Consider the following 21,232-nt stretch of genomic DNA (forward strand, 5'->3'; position numbering starts at 1 on the left):
TTGTCTCTCCCCTTCCTCCTTTCTATTATTCCTTTCCCCTCTTCCCCATCTTCCTCCTCCCCCCCTTTTTGATGATCCTTACCCCTTGATTGTGAAATATTTTTGGTGATATTATGGTTTAATTATTCCAGTATGTTAATCTTACTTAATATATGTTTTGTAATCTTGTTCATCTTGATGTATATCCAATTGTAAACATCAGACCTTGTATTTCTGTGTTATTATCGGCACGGTTGGTCTGCTCCCCCTTGTGGTGGTTCGGTGGCATGACTTTCCCCCTTGTTGTTCTCCCCGGCGGACTTGTGTTTACCCTGGCCAGGGGTGGCTCTTGCCGCACTGGATTGCCCTGATTGGCCTGGACCTTTTGGCCTATGGGCTTTGTCGGGACGCACACGCGCAGTAGCACGGAACCGTGCACCTGCACAGTGTGGGTAAACTGACCCCGTGACGTCAGATGCCACCTTCGGCGGCGTACGTTGACGTTCGCGGGGTTGGGGAGCTCTTATAGCAGTCCTCATGGACTGCTGGATGAGCAGAAATACCTCTCCACGCTGGGCAAATGCACGGGGAGAAGCATGAATATGCTAAGTCATCATTAAGGCATCCTTTTCCAGTTTGCTCCGGACCTCCTGTTACCTATGCCACCCGCTCCTCTTTGCTTCTTCCTCATATTCTGTGACTGTTTGTTTACAGAGTCTCCCTTATGTGCTTTTTCCTGCAGCCAGTGCTCTCACCCAGAGACTTGTCAGACTTACCAGCTATCTAGACCTACAGTACCCAGTGGCTTTCGCTCTAACCGGATAGCTACTTTGTATACATACACTCAAGCTTCTCTGCCCATTTAACATCCCAGTCTCAATAATTCCTCTCTACCAGCATACTGCAATTTGGTGAGACCCCTATACAGTATGCGGTGTGGTGTTTTTCCAATTTTCTGGTATGGTTTCTCTCTTCTATTCCTCCTTTTTTCCAATCTCCCCCCCTTTCTTTTCCTCCCTCCTCACCCTTTCCCCCTTCCTCCCCCCTTTCCCCCCCCTTCCCTCTCCCCCCTTCCCCCTTTTCCTTCCCCCCTTTTCCCTCCCTTTTTTTTCTCTCCCCCCCCCCTCCTTTTTTCCCCTTTCGCCTCTCTCTCTCCCTCTTTTCCTTCTTCCCTCCTTACCTCTTTTCTTGCCTAACCTTTCCGTAATCTAAACCACACATGCATCCTATATCGGTTTCTCATCATTATAATTTTTGACCCATTAGCACCTCCTATTATTTTTTCTGATAATAACTAATAATATTTACAATTCATACCTCATATTTGATTTATTTTAAACTAGAGATGTTTTTTTGCTTGTGGGATTCTGCTATTAGCCGTGCCTGGTCCATTTGGGTGAGCAGATCTTTCCGTGCTTTTGTTATTTTTGCCATGCTTCGTAATTATTTGTTTTTTTGTATATCTTTTAATATATTGTTTTCCTATAGACCCCTCATCCTCCTGAAGAAGCGGTTATACCGCAAAACCAGTAGAGCAATACTTATACCCCACCCTAACAGAAACTGTACCGGGGAAACCTGCTATGAGTTAGTTCTGTGTGGTGTATATTATGTCATACATTTTATAATTTGTTTTTGTATAATTTTTCTGTTGTCCTTTGTGTTTTTAAGACACTGTTTGTACATCGTTACAGAATAAAATGTTGTATTTTTTTAATCAAAATTTGTGGTTACATCAGTACTGAGAAAGTCCATTAAATTCCCTGTGGGTGTCTATGTGTGTGGGTTAGCTTTGGCAACTACCCCCACATCTTCACCCTCCCTCATTACATATGTCAACCTGGATGATGGTACTCCTTTACTGCTATCTGAATGTTATGTGAGGCTATACTCAACATCTAAATACAATGTCAAATTAACAAGGGACACCAACACCAACCAACCTCCTTGAGGTTAAAAAAATACAAGATATTAATGGTGTTGTGGTAACTTGACACAAAACGAAAAACAATATTATGGAGAGCAATAGAAAAAAAAGCAGGAGATCTTGATAAAAAAAAAAATACACTATAAACAAAAATTAAAAACATTATTATGGAGATCTGACGAAAATAAAAATACATATTCAGGACATCACGAGAAATAATAAAGAAATATTTTTTTAAGAACTGTGAATATGAGCAGAAAAACAACTTCATTTTTCTAGCATTATAAAGAAGAAGAGAATGCGCTGCATTAAAATATTTAAAAGTTTGTGTGGAACTTTGTGCATCAGAATTGTGTACACACGATCGGAATTTTATAGATTTTGTTGTCGGAAAATTTGAGATCCAGACCTCAAATTTTGTTTGGCGGACATTCCGACGGAAAATGTCCGATGGAGCCTACACATGGTCGGAGTTTCCAACAACAAGCTCCCATCGAACATTTCCCGTCAGAAAATCCGACCGTGTGTACGCGGCATTAGACTTTCCAAGAGTTAGAAAAAGAAGAGAGAGAAGAGGCAATCAGGAAGTAGGTCAGGCCAGGAGGAGGACAGCTCCAGATGTCGGGTAGGTGTTTCACTGCTTTTAATAGTACTTTCAGCATGGAGGTGAGGAGACATGAAGTCAAATTTTAAACTTTAGAGCTACTTTAACTACTTTTATAAAAACAATTGGACCATTATGTTCACTGAAACCTTTATCTGAATATATTTAATATGTGATTCCTAGTAATGTAATGATGAATCCTACTGGGCCAACTTTGTTTAAAGTGTTTAGTGAAAAAATATTAGATTCTTTATTTTAGCAGGGTTTCTCCATAGATATATTTATACCATATTTGGTTTTGAAAAGGCAAGTCATTCCAGCAAAACATACCTTGATTGCATTAAACACCATTAAATTGCAGCAATGTGAAAATATCTCCTATTTCATACACTCAAAACAAGATCTGCCTTTTTTTCCTGGCACTCTCTTGTGGTAATAAGTGGGCCTGAATATTATACTTATGGTATAAATGTACGGTCCAACTAAAATTTTTTCTTTAATTTTGATAAAAAACACAAAATAGACGTATACCTCTTTTATAAAGTACCTAGATGTTCTCAACATAACAAAGAACCGTTAAATTTAAGTTGCAACGGGTCAATCTCCTCTGCTCCCCAACTTTCTCTCTTCAATAAGGGAAAATCCCATAAAGTCTTGAGCTATGAACCAAAAAGACTTAAAATAAGCTCTAATTAAACTTTTAATCCCACCCATTTATAAATGATTAACCCTTAGCACTGATCCCTTTTCAAGTCTAAGTAAGCTCCTTACCAGGGGTCATTGGTCATTTTCTTATCAGGGACTAAGGTAGATATGAAATGTAGAAGCAACTTTCAACATGCTACAGTATAGCAGTATTTGTTTCCTCTGTCCAAAAGCACTGGTCTAGAACCAAACTATGTAGGCAGATTGCCAGCGGTAAGACTAAATATACAGTTGCAATAAAATGTAATAACTGTTTATTCTGCCAAAATATTTGTAATTCTGTTCAAGCGCTCATGTAATATAAAACAGCCCTGCCATGCTATGTACCAGGAGGGTGACACTGTTATATGCCTGCAGTTTTATAGCTTCCTCTGTCCTCTCAGTTTCCTGCCTGAAGGTGTATACTTTCACTACCTTGTAAGTTCCACCTCCTGTTACTTTATATACAATTTACAATTCATACTCTAGCTTCCAATGACTAAAACATGTTAGATAGGCAACATTGTGCAATGTAACATAATCTAATTGGATCATAGTCGTGGCACAGATTTCTGATGTTGATATTGTAGATTGTAAGCTCTAACGAGCAGGGCCCTCTGATTCCTCCTGTATTGAATTGTATTGTACTTGTACTGTCTGCCCTAATGTTGTAAAGCGCTGCGTAAACTGTCGTCGCTATATAAATCCTGTATAATAATAATAATAATAATATTTGAGCCTGATAATACCTCCAAAAGAGAGGCACAAAGAGGGTGGATAACACTATTTAAAAAAAAACTTAAAGTTGACAAAAATGAAACATTAATTCAAGGAATATTTTGACCTGATGTGGCTGTAAAAACAATCTGATGACATCATAGCTCTGGGTAGGTCGTGCCTATGAGCTCCTGTCTCACCTGAATGTAAGCACTGCTTTGTGGAGAGCACATTCCAATAATTAGACTTATCCTGACATGTCCCCGCTGAACAGCCATTCACTGGGAAGCTCAGTGTAGTGCTGCTTCTCCTCCACCCAGCTCTTATGCAGCTGAGAACAGCGGGAATGTGATCACATATTAAAAAGGGGAAAAAGGGTATTTATAATTTTTTTTTTTTAACCTCCCTGGCAGTATTCTCGAGTCTGGCTTGGGGTGGATTTTCAGTACCAAAAGCGATAATCCCGAGCCAGACTCGGGATCGCATCGCAGGGTCAATGTAGAGGTTACTTACCTTGTCCCCTGGATCCTGCAACATCTCCCCGATGTGATCTGCGAGCCACCGTGTCTTGCTTGATTCACAGTGCCGAGCTCCGCTCCCTGCGAGCGTTGCGACGCACGGGGACGGAGTTCGGCGCCAAATTCAAAAAGTAAAAAACACAATATAGATACAGTATACTGTAATCTTACAGATTACATTACTGTATCAAATAATTACACATCCCCTTTGTCCCTAGTGGTCTGTCCAGTGTCCTGCATGCAGTTTTATATTATAAATACTGTTCTTTCTGCCAGGAAACTGAAGATTATCCATAGCAACCAAAAAATATCCGTTTACGTCAAAAGTGCTTTTTGACCAGCTAGAAAACAGTGATAATACATTAGAATCACTTGCAGAATTGAGCGATAGTGATTTGTGGGGAAATTCGTCATCGAACACTAAAAGTAATGACAGCGACAATTCTGCAACTGAGCAAATTTCAGTGTTTTTGATTTGATTACATTATTGAATAATTTTTTATTATTATTATATTATTATTTGTTATAATTATTTATAGCTATTTATTATATTATTATTTTTTATTTCGTTTTTCAAACTTTATCATACCCGGGATGTCTACTAGACTCTTGTTTGGACAGATTTAAGTGAGTTATTCCAAAGAATTACAGGCCTACAATATAAAATGCCAAATTTCTGTGCAAAATAATTGTACCGCTTTCAGCATCAAAAATCTGAAATAATCAGACCGGCAGGGAGGTTAATAGCTATACAAAAATATTGTAATCGTTTACAATCACTTTAATGTAGCTTTTATTTATATTTAACCACTTACCAACCGGCCCATAGCCGAATGACGGCTGCAGGGCGGTTGGATAACTCTGGGAGGACGTACTATGACGTCCTCCCAGAATTCCCTCTTGCGCGCCCCCTGGGGCGCGCACCCGAACACATCCGTGACCGCCGGGTCCAGAGGACCCGGCGCATCACGGATCCCGGTAAATGGCCGCTGATCGCAGCCGTTTACCATGTGATCGCGCCGTCAAATGACGGCGCGATCACATGTAAACAGACCGGCGTCATCTGATGACGCTGGTTCCTCTCCTCCCCTCCTGTGTACCGATCGGTACACTGTGGAGGAGAGGGGGATGGATGGATGCTGCAGCGCTGTGGGCTGGATGTGTAGTGCCCACAGCGCTGCACAGAGACATCCATCCATCCATCCATCCATGCTCAGCCATCCCTCACTACTATGCAATGCTGTGCAATACTCTGCAATACCCCCACAATACTCTGCAATGCTGTGCAATACTCTGCAATGCCCCCACAATACTCTGCAATGCTGTGCAATACTCTGCAATGCCCCCACAATACTCTGCAATGCCCCCACAATACTCTGCAATGCTGTGCAATACTCTGCAATGCCCCCACAATACTGTGCAATGCCCCCACAATACTCTGCAATGCCCGCACAATACTCTGCAATGCTGTGCAATACTCTGCAATGCCCCCACAATACTCTGCAATGCCCCCGCCATACTCTGCCATGCCCCCGCCATACTCTGCCATGCCCCCGCCATACTCTGCCATGCCCCCGCCATACTCTGCCATACCCCACCATACTCTGCCATACCCCGCCATACTCCGCAATACCCCGCCATACTCCGCCATACCCCGCCATACTCCGCCATACCCCGCCATACTCCGCCATACTCCGCCATACCCCGCCATACTCTGCAATACCCTGCCATACCCCGCCATACTCCGCAATACCCCGCCATACTCCGCAATACCCCGCCATACCCTGCCATGCTGAGCCATGCTCAGCTGTACTCGGCCTCTGTATGTGGCCAGGCTGTGGAAGTCTCACACATGTGGTATCGCCGTACTCAGGAGGAGCAGGAGAATCTATTTTGGGGTGTCATTTTTGGTATGTACATGTTATGTGGTAGAAATATTGTATAAATGGACAACTTTGTGTTAAAAAAAAAGAAGCATTTTAACCACTTCCCGCCCGCCGGCCGTCATACAACGTCCTTGACTTTGTGCGGAGATATCTGAATGATGGTTGCAGCTACAGGCATCATTCAGATATCAGCTTTTTCAGCCGGCGATTCCCTACACCATGAGAATGATCATAGCAGCTGTTCCACTGCATGATCGTTCTTACGGGAGGTGAGAGGGGATGTCCCCCCCCTCCCACGCTTCTACCGACTCACCGCTACGATCGAAGCCAGGATCGTTTTTTTTTTTTTTTAATTTCAGGCTTCCCAGCCTAGAGGTGAGATGTGGGGTCTTATTGACCCCATATCTCACTGTAAAGAGGACCTGTCATGCCATATTCCTATTACAAGGATGTTTATATTCCTTGTAATAGGAATAAAAGTGGTCAAAAATTTTTTTTTTTGGGAAAAAAGCATCAAACTAAAATAAATAAAGTAAAATGAACAATAAAAAAAAAAAAAATTTTTAAAGCGCTCCTGTCCCTGTGTGCTCGCATGCAGAAGCGAACGCATACGTAAGTCCCGTCCACATATGAAAACGGTGTTCAAACCACACATGTGAGGTATCGCTGCGATCGGTAGAGCGAGAGCAATAATTTTGGCCCTAGACCTCCTCTGTAACTCAAAACATGTAACCAGTAAAAAATTTTAAAGCGTCGCCTATGGGGATTTTTGAGTAGCAAAGTTTGGCGCCATTCCACAAGCGCGTGCAATTTTGAAAGGTGACATGTTGGGTATCTATTTACTCGGCGTAACTTCATCTTTCACATTATGCAAAAACATTAGGCTAACTTTACTGTTTTGGTTTTTGTAAAGCACAAAACTTTTTTTTTTTCCAAAAAAAAGCGTTAAAAAATTGCTGTGCAAATACCATGCGAGATAAAAAGTTGCAACGACAGCCATTGTATTCTCTAGGGTCTTTGCTAAAAAAACATATATAATGTTTTGGGGTTCTATGTAATTTTCTAGCTAATAAATGATGATTTTTACATGTAGGAGAGAAATGTCAGAATTGGCCTGGGTGCTCCAGAACGCCTGAAGGTGCTCCCCTGCATGTTGGGCCTCTGTATGTGGCCACGCTGTGTAAAAGTCTCACACATGTGGTATCGCCGTACTCGGGAGTAATAGCAGAATGTGTTTTGGGGTGTAATTTGTGGTATGCATATGCGGTGTGTGAGAAATAACCTGCTAATATGACAATTTTGTGGGAAAAAAAAAAAAAGTAAAAAAAAAAACCTTGATTTTGCAAAGAATTGTGGGAAAAAATGACAACTTCAAAAAACTCACCATGCATCTTTCTAAATACCTTGAAATGTCTTCTTTCCAAAAAGGGGTCATTTGGGGGGTATTTGTACTTTTCTGGAATGTTAGGGTCTCAAGAAATTAGATAGGCCGTCAGTACTTCAGGTGTGATCAATTTTCAGATATTCGCACCATAGCTTTTGGACTCTATAACTTTCACAAAGACCAAATAATATCCACCGATTTGGGTTAATTTTACCAAAGATATGTAGCGGTATAAATTTTGGTCAAAATATATGAAGAAAAATTACTAATTTGCAAAATATTATAACAGAAATGAAGAAAATTGTATTTTTTTACAGATTTTTCGGTCTTTTTTCTTTTACGGCGCAAAAAATAAAGAACCCAGCGGTGATTAAATACCACCAAAAGAAAGCTCCATTTGTGTGAAAAAAAGGACAAAAATTTCATATAGATACAGTGTTGCATGACTGAGTAATTGTCATTCAAAATGTGAGAGCACCAAAAGCTGAAAATTGGTCTGGTTAGGAAGGGGGTTTAAGTGCCCAGTTGTCAAGTGGTTAAACTGGAATCCCCAAAGTCTGTGATTTTTACACTGTTTCTGGCAGCTCTACAACCAATAATTTTGCCTCACACTTAAAATATTTATTAGGATAACATTGCCCTCATCTTTCCAATCCCATGCATATTGCCACTACTGACTGCAGATCATGGTTGAACTCCTCTGCTGTGTGCTGTTCTCATATGCCCCAGTAGGAAAGTTGTCTACTTGCAAACCTACAACAAGCAAGCAAACATGAACATTTATTTAAATATTGCTAAATGTTTCAATAATATTGTGAGCTTATAAAGTGCAAATCCCCCTGCACTCTTAATATATCAAATATAGAGAAGTATATTACATTTACATAGTATTGTGCTGCTACTTTAACCACTTCAGCCCTGGAAGATTTGACTGCTGAATGACCGGCTATTTTTTGAGATTCGGCACTGCGTTGCTTTAACTGACAATTGCGTGGTCGTGCGATGCTGCACCCAAACAAAATTGACTTCCTTTTTTCCCACAAATAGAGCTTTCTTTTGGTGGTATTTGATAGCGTCTGCGTTTTTTATTTTTTGCACTATAAACAAAAAAGAGCGACAATTTTGAAAAAACACAATATTTTGTACTTTTTGCTATAATAAATATCTCCATTTTTTTTTTTAAAAAGCACGTTTTTTCTCAGTTTAGGCTGGTATGTATTCTTCTACATGTTATTGGTAAAAAAAAATTGCAATAAGCAATTGCAAAAATTGCAATTGCGCAAAAGTTATAGCGTCTACAAAATAGGGGATAGATTTATATCATTTTTATTTATTTATTTTTTTTTACTAGTAATGGCGGCGATCTGCAATTTTTATTGTGACTGTGACATTATGGCGGACACATCGGACAATTTTGACACATTTTTGGGACCACTGACATTTATACAGCGATCAGTGCTATAAAAATGCACTGAATACTGTAAAAATGTACTGGCAGTGAAGGGGTTAACACTAGGGGGCGATCAAGGGGTTAACTGTGTTCCCTGGGTGGTGATTCTAACTGTAGGGGGAGGGGACTGACTAGAGGAAGTGACGGATCGTAGTTCCTAGCTAATAGGAACACACGATCTGTCACTCCTCTCAGAACAGAACAGGGAAGTGTGTGTTTACACACACTCGTCCCTGTTCTGTGTCTCTGTGTCTCGTGCTCACGATCGCTCGTGGTCGGCGGTCATCGCGACCATCGGGCAGTGGACGCACGCGCGCCTGCTATCCCGATCCCGCGAGCCGACGTATAGCTACGACGGTTCAAGGGATCGTGCCGACCTGCCGCCGTAAAATGACGGTGGCTGGTCGGCAAGCGGTTAAAATGAATAACTGTCACGTGACAGTGAAAACACGTGAAAATACAAAAAAACATAAATTGCATGTAAATGTAAGTCCACAGTAGCGTAACTTATAAGTCAATCTTCAATAATCAAAAATTAATAGCTTAAACAAAGTCCAAACAAGTCATCATAAAGAAAGTCCATGCAATTGTATAGAACACCGTGATATCCAACTGAAGGTGAGTCACCAAATCTTCCACCACCGCCGTGTGCCAAAACTGACCCACAGCTTATATAGGAAAGCAACTCACCGGATCATATTGCCCCCCATTCTCATGAGCGGGCAAATACACCTAATAATTTGATCTGGTCCTAGCAAACACTGTGAGTTTTCAATCTGTGTTTGGGGTGCCATTAACAATGTAACCGTAATGTAATGTTAAAAACGCCATAAATCTCAAAGGCAGTGCATTTTAATCGTGGTGCGGGAAACGCACACTGGACATGCCTTTCCTGTGCTGCTTTCTGGTGTGAGCGAGCCCCTAGGAAAGAAAAGGTGAAATTTGCAATAGTTGCGATTTGTTTGAGCATCTCGTCCTAATAATATGATTTAGGTGGTAGGCTAGCAAGCACTTTTAAAAAGAGTTTATCATGGTTGATGGTTCAAAGAGTAAAAAAGTATTTTGATTAAGCATGTGCTGCACCATAGCATAAAAAAGAAAAGCCATTGCAGGCTCAATCAATGCCTGACCTAAGTTCCCTGAAAACTCATCTACAGCAAGAAGAGGTCTTTAACTATTTTAAACTTGATTTAATTAATACCTTTTAGAATTTATCCAACACCCATTAAAACACAGATGACATAATTTAGTGAAGAACAAGGATAGAAAATCATTCTCTGTTACCACTGTCTGCTTTTTTAATTACCCTAGATGTTAATGAGGCTTAAAATAATTTCTTTTTGGTATTAATCACTGGTAAAGGCTGGCAAATATGAGTCATTATGTCCTTATTTTTAATACAAACAAAAGCATAATTAGTGAAATGCTTCCAAAGGTTATGTATTATGATCTAAATTTAATAAGACATTTTCCAGTGGTTTATCTAAAGTTTTTTTTTCTTTTTTTTGCTGAATTTTGTAATAGTCCCACATAATTCCCTAATAATAATATGGGTTAGTTGGAGGATTAATTGTGAGACACCTAACCTGTCATAATGTTATCATTTTCAGTTAACATGAGCAAAACAGTTCACAATCTGAATATATATGTAGCACTGACCCCCGACGGAGCTGCTGGTATTTGATTGGGCCTGTACTCTGCTCTCACACCCCCTTTAACTTTACTCAATCCCCTTGACACAACTGTGGTGCAGTGTTATGCCCTGTACACATGGTCGGATTTTCCGACGGAAAATGTGTGATAGGACCTTGTTGTCGGAAATTCCGACCATGTGTAGGCTCCATCACACATTTTCCATCGGATTTTCCGACACACAAAGTTTGAGAGCAGGCTATAAAATTTTCCGACAACAAAATCCGTTGTCGGAAATTCCAATCGTGTGTACACAAATCCGACGGACAAAGTGCCACGCATGCTCAGAATAAATAAAGAGATGAAAGCTGTTGGCCACTGCCCCGTTTAGAGTCACGACCTACGTGTTTTTACGTCAACGTACCTTTGTTATTACCTGGGTATCCGATGTTCCACCTGCTAGAAAAAGGAACAACACTCCACACAAGTTGTACTTAACCAGGAACGTAACTTTTACTGGAATTAGTATAAAAGTTGTATTACAATATTTGGTCTGTCACAGAAACATAGTGCAACAGCCCAATAAGTACACACAATAATTGGTACACATAAAGTTATATTAAATGGTCTCTGGAAGTGCGTCTCCAAGTGGGACTAATGCCAGAATGGGAAATAACTTAATTCTAGGCACCTTCCCACTTCCAGTGCACGCTTGTAACTACAAGAAGACAACGTTATTAATATAGCATAAATGCAATTCCCTAGGGGGCTCCTCCTGCTTTAGAGTGTAAACTCTCTATTAACCAGCAATTAGGATGCAAGGCCTTGCAATGAAATAGGCAGTCTTTTCTTTGTCTTCTATCTTCTGCTAGCTATTTACGAATCATAAATTGTAATCCAACAGTTGAATAAACCAGGGTTAAATAAAGTAGATATTCTTGTAGTGTAGTAACCTGTAACTGTCTCCGATGCAATTAACTTTGTGTAACACAGTGCTAATAGTGCAGTGAAGGGTAGGCTTGAGGCCTATTTGAACTCAGTCTCTAGTTCCTTCAATTCTCCTGTGTGGGACTACAGGTCCCAGCACACTGTGTTACAGAATCAGGTGTGTAAAAGTGCTTTAGGAAAACTTTGGGCAGCAGCCCTCTCACCCAACTAGGTCTGTGTAGCAGGACAGCTCTGCTCCGGTGCAGTGGGCCTTGCTTCCCGCCGGCCGGCGCTGTTGCACCGCTCCGCAAGAAACCGGAACCCTCTGATGACTCCAACAGTCGTCTCCAGATCCTTCTGAATTTTGTCCCAGCGTCTCTACAACTCACTGGTGCACAGCAGAGTTGCTGATGGTGCCGCAGTAGGTGTAGGCCGCGCTCTCTGGAACACTTCCGCACAGGTCCTCACAGGTCCTCACGACAGGCTACGCGTCCAGAAGAGACCCAAGATGGCCGCACAAAGCCTTTTTATAGCCTACCCAGCATGTCATTCAGTACTGAGTCTTGCTGGGTAAATCACTCGGCATTCTGGGTAGGTAGTTAGTGTGAAAAGTAAATAAACAGTCACTTCCTGTCAAATTTTCTCACATTCTTGAAAAAGTAAAATAAAACAAAGTCCATTCACCAATTTGGCCACTAGGAGGTGCCACATACTAAATTATAATACTGTTCATAGACCAACATTTCATTATATTAGTAGGCAAAAATGCTGGCGCTACACATATATATATATATATATATATATATATATATATATATATATATATATATATATATATATTACACATTCGATTTAAGAGAAGAATAGCTGTACTTCTCTTAAATCAAATGGAACAATAAATATTTTTCAGAAATTCCTTGCTTTTTGTTTATTTTTGTTGAATTCCAGGGACCGACTAGGTTATATCCTTACACATTAATTAACTCTTCTCAGTGTTGCCCATTGACAAATTTATATAATATACATTATAAATATAAATTCTCACTACCGGGGAGAGCAACATAAATAAATAAAAACCCAACAGGAGATTAAATCTGTTCCCTACTCTAAAATTAGGGAATTACTGAAACATTGGGCTATAGATGCACTTTAGAGGTTTTTAAACATCTTAAGAATTACACATACATTCATCTACTTTAGCTAGGACTATTCGTGTCACAGCACAAATTGATGGGACTATGGGACTATGCCACTTTCTAACTTACAATTTTGAAGCCACAGTAAAATTGATTGACATATTCATCCCTGAGCAGCTTTTTGAGGAGTGAATTATATGACTAAATATGGCAAATGTACAATGACAACTAATCAATACACAGCTCAGCAGGAAACATATTAATCTGATAATGCAGCTTTCATACTCATTATCCAGTCATCCAAGCTTGATTTAACTCCAGCAGTGGAGAGAAACAAAAAACATGCTCTGTAATGTGACAGAGTATGCTGCGTGTAAAAAACAGTGATGGCTATAGTCCATTACAATCAAATAGACGTAAAAGTTTAGATTAGCCTGACCACTGAAAGTTTTTTTGAAATTGGGTTGTTATGGCTTATATTTTATATAATTGTTTTTTGGTATCCATTTAGCTAAAGGACAGTGCTGAAATATCTTATTAAACAGAAATTTTGCACTCTCTTTTCCAATATTTGAGATTTTATAGGACATTTGTGACCAAATAAAAGAGAGCATTATTGGACATGGAACTACAATGGACTATAATCATATTTTATTTTTTATGCTCTGGTTTTCACCTACAGTGCCTTGCAAAAGTATTCACCCCCCTTGGCCTTTTACCTATTTTGTTACATTACAGCCTTTAGTTCAATTAAGTACAATTAGAAAAATATATACATAAAACTATTTTTCTAAATAAAAAAACTGATAATTGTCATGTGCGTATGTATTCACCCCCTTTGTTATGAAGCCCGAAAAAAGCTCCGGTGCAACCAATTATCTTTAGAAGTCACATAATTAGTGAAATTATGTCTACATGTGTGCAATCTAATAGGGCGTACACACGGTCGGACTTTGTTCGGACATTCCGACAACAAAATCCTAGGATTTTTTCCGACGGATGTTGGCTCAAACTTGTCTTGCATACACACGGTCACACAAAGTTGTCGGAAAAATCCGATCGTTCTGAACGCGGTGACGTAAAACACGTATGTTGGGACTGTAAACGGGGCAGTGGCCAATAGCTTTCATCTCTTTATTTATTCTGAGCATGCGTGGCACTTTGTCCGTCGGATTTGTGTACACACGATCGGAATTTCCGACAACGGATTTTGTTGTCGGAAAATTTTATCTCCTGCTCTCCAACTTTGTGTGTCGGAAAATCCGATGGAAAATGTCCAATGGAGCCCACACATCGTCGGAATGTCTGACAACACGCTCCGATCGGACATTTTCCATCGGAAAATCCGACCGTGTGTACGGGGCATAAGTGTCACATGATCTGTCATTACATATACACACCTTTTTGAAAGGCTCCAGGGGCTGCAACACCTAAGCAAGAGGTACCACTAACCAAACACTGCCATGAAGACCAAGGAATTCTCCAAACAAGTAAGGGACAATGTTGTTGAGAAGTCAGGGTTAGGTTATAAAAAAATATCCAAATCTTTGATAATCCCTAGGAGCACCATCAAATATATCTTAACCAAATGGAAAGAACATGGAACAACAGCAAACCTGCCAAGAGACGGCCGCACACCAAAACTCACGGAACGGGCAAGGAGGGCATTAATCAGAGAGGCACACAGAGACCTCAGGTAACCCTGGAGGAGCTGCAGAGTTCCACAGCAGAGAATAGAGTACCTATACATAGGATGACAATAAGCTATACACTCCATAGAGTGGGGCTTTATGGCAGAGTGGCCAGAAGGAAGCCATTACTTTCAGCAAAAAACAAAATGGCACGTTTTGAGTTTGTGAAAAGGCATGTGGGAGACTCCCAAAATGTATGGAGAAAGGTGCTCTGGTCTGATGAGACTAAAATTGAACTTTCTGGCCATCAAAGAAAACACTATGTCTGGCGCAAACCCATCACATCACCCAAAGAACACCATCCCCACAGTGAAACATGGTGGTGGCTGCATCATGCTGTGGGGATGTTTTTCAGCAGTCGGGACTGGGAAACTGGTTAGAGTTGAGGGAAAGATGGATGGTCCTAAATACAGGGATATTCTTGAGCAAAACCTATACCACTCTGTGTGTGATTTGAGGCTAGGACAGAGGTTCACCTTCCAGCAGGACAATGACCCCAAACACACTGCTAAAGCAACACTTGGGTGGTTTAAGGGGAAAAATCTAAATGTGTTGGAATGGCCTAGTCAAAGTCCAGACCTCAATCCAATAGCAAATCTGTGGTCAGACTTAAAGATTGCTGTTCACAAGCGCAAACCATCTAACTTGAAAGAGCTAGAGCAGTTTTGCAAGGAGGAATGGGCAAAAATCCCAGTGGTAAGATGTGGAAAGCTCATAGAGACTTATCCAAAGCGACTTGGAGCTGTGATGGCCGCAAAAGGTGGCTCTACAAAGTATTGACTTTAGGGCCTTGGTGCAAAAGGGAAGTGTCTAGCAGGGTCAGTGTGTATTGCTGGCAGCATCTAGTATGTACAGTGTCTGTTACCAAGAGGTGCATGTGGACAGCACCCCTGACAAGCAGAGATGACACCCTATTTAGGAATGGCTGCCCTTGGTGTCACAGACTATACAGCCCTTACACTTATCCAAACCTAAACTAATCCTGTGTACGTAGGGGTTATATGCTGCTTGATTTTAATCAAACATGTATCTTTTAGCTAGATGCATAAGACTCATCTAGCCTGTCAGTACATATTTTTAGCTGTGCATACTGTATTAATCAGTGTGTCCTTGGAAGTGGCGCACTGAATACAGCTGGGAGAGAAAGATGACAATACCAGATTGTTCATCTCACCAGCGAACATTCTGATCATCAACACCTTTTGCTACAGCTTTGATGCAGATGCACCTGAAGAGCAGACAATTAGGAGCTGAAGGAGGGCTCCCATCTGGAAAGCGGGCTATACAATTTGTTCACACAATTAGAGGAGTCACGGTAGACACGCTTTGCCAGGTACTTCAACTAACAAACAGACGCCACTCTCTGCTTTTCTCATCGATTCAATAAAAGTTGCACTTTCCATGACAACACATGAATTACATGACACTTACGCCATGAATGCTAGTATTCTTTCACTTTATTTTTTCTTATTAACATGACTCAAGGCTCGAACATAGAGCATTTTATTCTAGTTTGCCATTTTGAGCTCCTCCCGATTGCAATAGGGCTGCATTTTCATGTTTTTGTTAATGTTATTTACGGTCTTTCATTTATCCATTGATTATCCTCCTCTGATAACTCAGCGAAAGATAATGGATGTGGAGATCAATCTGTAGTATGAGTACAAATGTACTGGTCTCCACTAATGTTTTAATTTCATTTTCAAGACCCCCAGGGCTGCACATATCAGATTACAATTGTCTTTATAAAGGTAACATTGGAAGCAGTTTTTCTCACAATTCAGGGATCCAATAGTTTAAGTTTCAAGGGAGCTAGTTGTGTTTTTAGATCACAGTGCTGTAAAGCAAATTGAAACAATATGGACATATCCACAAAAATGTATACAATTCTGTACTAAGTGCATTAAGATATCAACAGGGAAGCTACTCTCATTATATCTAGATATACATAATAAAACAAGTGATTACCCAGATATGCTGCACTGCCATTTTAAATATACATTAAAAATAAGGTAAAACAATCGACTTAATACAATGACTTTATTTGATTTTAATGACTTTATTTGACATACAAATAAAGTGAAGCAAGTGAATTATGAAATAATTGTTGTAGTGAAAGCAAAAAAGTCCAAACAGCTTCCTTAGAGGAAAAGGTGTACCAAAACAGTCCAATCCCAAATCCTTAATTAGAAGACTCCTCTGTGTGAATGCTAGCTACCACCAAAAGCACTAAGGACTCTTACCAAATATTAAGATCTCAGAATAAAAAATGGTCATATCACACATAAAAGTAAGCTCTCCAGCAAGGCAGCAGGACACCACCAGCCATAAAATAAATATGCCTCCTCAAATCATCAGCATACCATCATAACATGTAAAAAAAATGCTCCACATGCAGGTAAATAATTTTACATTAATTAACAAAATCAAATACTAAAAACTCGCAAAGGTAAGTAAACAAGCTTGCAAACAAGTAAATTTGTCCTCTCACCTTCACGCTATCTCACACAGAATGCGACGACACCAGCATGTCATATTTTACCCAACATGTTTTGTCAAAGGTGACATTATCAGGGCACATCATTTTTGGTTGCGCTTCAATAATTATTCTGATTTTTATTTCATGTTTTTGACTTTATTTTATCAGAATAAAAAGTCAGCAGTTTTGACATATTTTACTTCAAGTTTATTGTCACCCAATATTTATATTTCAGCATGTTTGGCATTATATTTTACTGTATAAATATGTAAAGACTTGATAAGATAATAATTTTTAGTGAATCTGATGCAAATTTTCCTACTTGGAGATTCTTCTAGTAACAGAAAAACACCAAGCTGCTTCCTCTTAGTTAATAGTTTTTTGAACAGCCAACTAAAGGCATGGTAGACTGACAACGCTTCAACTATTTAGGAGTTAGCAGCTTAGTGTTGTCAGTCTGCAACAATAAGTGCTGAAGCAGAATCTCCACTTAAGAATAGATTCAACAGATTCACAAAAATGATTTGTTTAAGAAAACATGGGAGACATGTTCCCAAACATACTGAAAAATTGATTTGGGTATTTCATACATGTTAATGTAAAACCCCAGCAAATGTTTCTGATTTTGAGTAGATTGGGGAAGGGTTAAAACCTCGGGTTGGATATTTATTGTTGCCTGTGTCAACAGGTAGGAGATTTCCCCTCACCTACAGCATGTCTATAGCAACATATGGGAGAAAATCTCTGAAATGGGGACAAGGATAGACATGTGCACACTGAAATATTTCGTTTCGGAATTTCGTTTTCGTCCGAAAAATAAATTTATTTAGTTACTCCAGAAATTTGTTTATATTCATTTCGTTTTTCGTTAAAAATTGCATTCGTCTGAAAATCCAAATTAATTAAGGTCGAATCTGTCATTGAAGGCTTATGGTGTCTGTCGAATGTTCAAAGAAGATTCCATGTAGCAGCTAAACTGTACGACGCTGTATAGTTTAGCTGCTCCGTCAAATCTTCCAGGAACTTTCAACAGACACCATAAGCCAAAGATTCGACGTTTGTATGTTTTTCGCTGCTTTGTCGAATCTTCGTCGTTCATGTTGAATATATATAGTTCAAACAGAAAATGGACTGGTGATAGTGATCACTGATCAGACAGGTAACAAGATAGGGTATATAGAATCTATATAGAATCTCAATCTATAATATAGAATCTATTATAATAAATCCCCCCCACCCCCCACAACACGAGCAGCCTCTGAGGCTATCACAACAATAGTATCACTATCAAGTTCACAACACTAATGCCCTGTACACACGGTCGGACTTTGTTCGGACATTCCGACAACAAAACCCTAGGATTTTTTCAGACGGATGTTAGCTCAAACTTGTCTTGCATATACACGGTCACACAAAGTTGTCGCAAAATCCGATCGTTCTAAACACGGTGACGTAAAACACGTACGTCGGGACTATAAACGGGGCAGTGGCCAATAGCTTTCATCTCTTTTTTTATACTGAGCATGTGTGGCACTTTGTCTGTCGGATTTGTGTACACACGATCGGAGTTTCCGACAATGGATTTTGTTGTCAGAAAATTTTATATCCTGCTCTCAAACTTTGTGTGTCAGAAAATCCGGTGGAAAATGTGTGATGGAGCCCACACACGGTCGGAATTTCCGACAACAATCCTATCACACATTTTCCGTCGGAAAATCCGACCGTGTGTACGGGGCATAACACAATAGCAGCAGATTATTATGAAAAAGTTAAGTTGAACTGTAGCTTGCTTCACTATTGTTCTGCTGCTGTGCTTATGCTTAATTGCTAAATAATTCAGGTTCTCTGACAAACAGATCAGCTAAGATTGACTGTCTTCTGAAATGATTCAGTGTGTGTGTCTCTCTCTGCTAGCAAATCGTAAGTGAAAGTAAGTTGGCTGTACATGTGTACTTAGTTCTAGCTATTTTACTGCTCCTCCTCTTTGGTTACAATCAGCCAATAACATTCATCATTATCATTATTTTTATTTTACTTCCCCCACCCAATTCCAGCAGCGATCTTTTCTCTCTGTGTCGAATCTTTTCTCTCTATGTAGAATAATCTTGGACTAATAGAGCTAAGGTTAGGCACATTCGACCAGAGGTTCGATGGACACAGATTGTTATTGTCATCATCATGTCGAATCTCCTATCTATATCGAACTGTTGTCGCAACGAAAGCGAAAATAAAGCATTTTTTTATGTCGGATCTTTCGTTTTTCGGATTCTGCACTTTCGTTGTCATTTGTTAAAACGATAACGAAAATACCTGAAATTCGGACGAAAATGCATTTGGACAAAAATGAATGCACATGTCTAAAGGACAGCAATAAAATCACTTTTTAAAATTATCATTGGTAAGAGCTAGAACTTGCCCTGCTGTTTATGGTAGCACTGGGACAGAAAGCAAGGAGAAACTCCTTAATGGGGTCACAGAGAGCAAAAAAAACTGACAGGTTTTTACCCTTCCTTTTTTTTTTATCAGGTTTCATTTTTTAACAAATATAATAAATAAAGAAAAGAAAACATAACATACATTTAAGCAAAGAAACAATTTAACAAAAAGAACAGTATCATCAACTGTACTTTTTGTTCGTTTATTGTCCAGCCCTTCAGAACTGTTCACGAGAGAAGGAAGAAAAGAGAAAAAAAAAGGAAAAAAATCTCTTTCTCTCTCTTCCTCTCTAACCCTTCCCTACTCTTCCACACATATACGATTCATAGTTTAAGGAGTCTATCAAAACTACATTTTAAGTGAAGATCATATTTTGTAGGAAATTGTTTCCTACACAACTAGTTTCTTAACGGACAATATCATAGAATTCAATTTCAATTACTTTCTATAGAAGAATGCTGCCAACTAATACTTGTAAGCCTCCTTCATACTGAAAAGGCTGATGGTTTAGAGCTGCACGAGAAAGTTAATATAAGGTCAAATACATAACTTTATTACAGATAGAGAAACTTTTACATATCTACTGGTAAATTTTATTTTTAAAATGAAACATACAATAAGTTGAGAATTCATGTTGATACCTGTAATGAAAATAGGAAAATGTGCTAACTGCAAACTATTATATTTAACCCTTTAATGCCTAAGCCTGTTTCTGACATTTGGTGTTTACAAGTTAAAATCCATATTTTTTTGCTAGAAAATTACTTAGAACCCCCAAACATTATATATATATTTTTAGCATAGAATCTAGAGAATAAAATGGCAATTGTTGCAATATTTTATATCACACGGTATTTGTGCAGCGGTGTTTTAAACGCAACTTTTTTGGAAAAGGGACACTTTCATGAATTTAAAAAAAACGAAACAATAAAGTTAGCCCAATTTTTTGTATAATGTGAAAGATGATGTTATGCCCAGTAAATAGATACCAAACATGTCACGCTTTATAATTGCACGCACTCGTGGAATGGCGACAAACTACGGTACCTAAAAATCTCCATAGGTGACGCTTTACATTTTTTTTACGGTTACCAGGTTAGCGTTACAGAGGAGGTCTAGTGTTAGAATTATTGCTCTCACTCTGACAATCGCGGTGATACCTCACATGTGTGATTTGAACACTGTTTACATATGCGGGCACGACTTTGGTATGCGTTTTCTTTGCCCCGCGATCTTGCGGGGATGGTGGTGCTTTAAAACTTTTTTTTTTCGTGTTTATTTTATTTATTTTTATATTATTAAACTCTGTTTTAAAAATAATTTTTGATCACTTTTATTGCTGTTACAAGGATTGTAAACATCCCTTGTGAAAGTAATAGGTGGTGACAGGTACTCTTTAAGGAGGGATCGAGGGTCTAAAAGGCCTCCAATCCCTCCTTTTTACTTCAAAGTATTCATATCGCTGAAAACGGCGATTCTGAATATTGTATATTTTTTCTAAATCAGGCACCATTGGCAGCCAAATAAACCCGAAGTGACGTTGTGACATTGCTTTCATGTTTACATTCAGGAGACTTGAACAAAGCCATTTATGGCTTTGTTCCAGTCTGTGGCTAGACGCTGGAAGTGCCGGATTGCGGATCGGGTCTCCCGGTGGGACGGGAGGCCCGGTTAGAGCGGCGGGAGGCAGCGGGAGGCAGCGGGAGGCAGCGGGAGGGGAGATGTCCCCTCCTGCTCCTCCGGGATAACAATTGAGTGGCATCAGTTGTTATCCCTGGAACG

General features: G+C 39.6%; 1 long non-coding RNA gene across 1 annotated transcript in view; it reads right to left on the reverse strand.

Moving 5' to 3' along the window:
• Positions 1 to 21,232, reverse strand: part of LOC141107243 (uncharacterized) — a 194,324-nt gene that overhangs the window by 48,876 nt on the left and 124,216 nt on the right. The window lies entirely within an intron of this gene.

Source organism: Aquarana catesbeiana, linkage group LG09 (assembly GCF_042186555.1).
Source record: "Aquarana catesbeiana isolate 2022-GZ linkage group LG09, ASM4218655v1, whole genome shotgun sequence".
Classification (NCBI taxonomy): domain Eukaryota; kingdom Metazoa; phylum Chordata; class Amphibia; order Anura; family Ranidae; genus Aquarana; species Aquarana catesbeiana.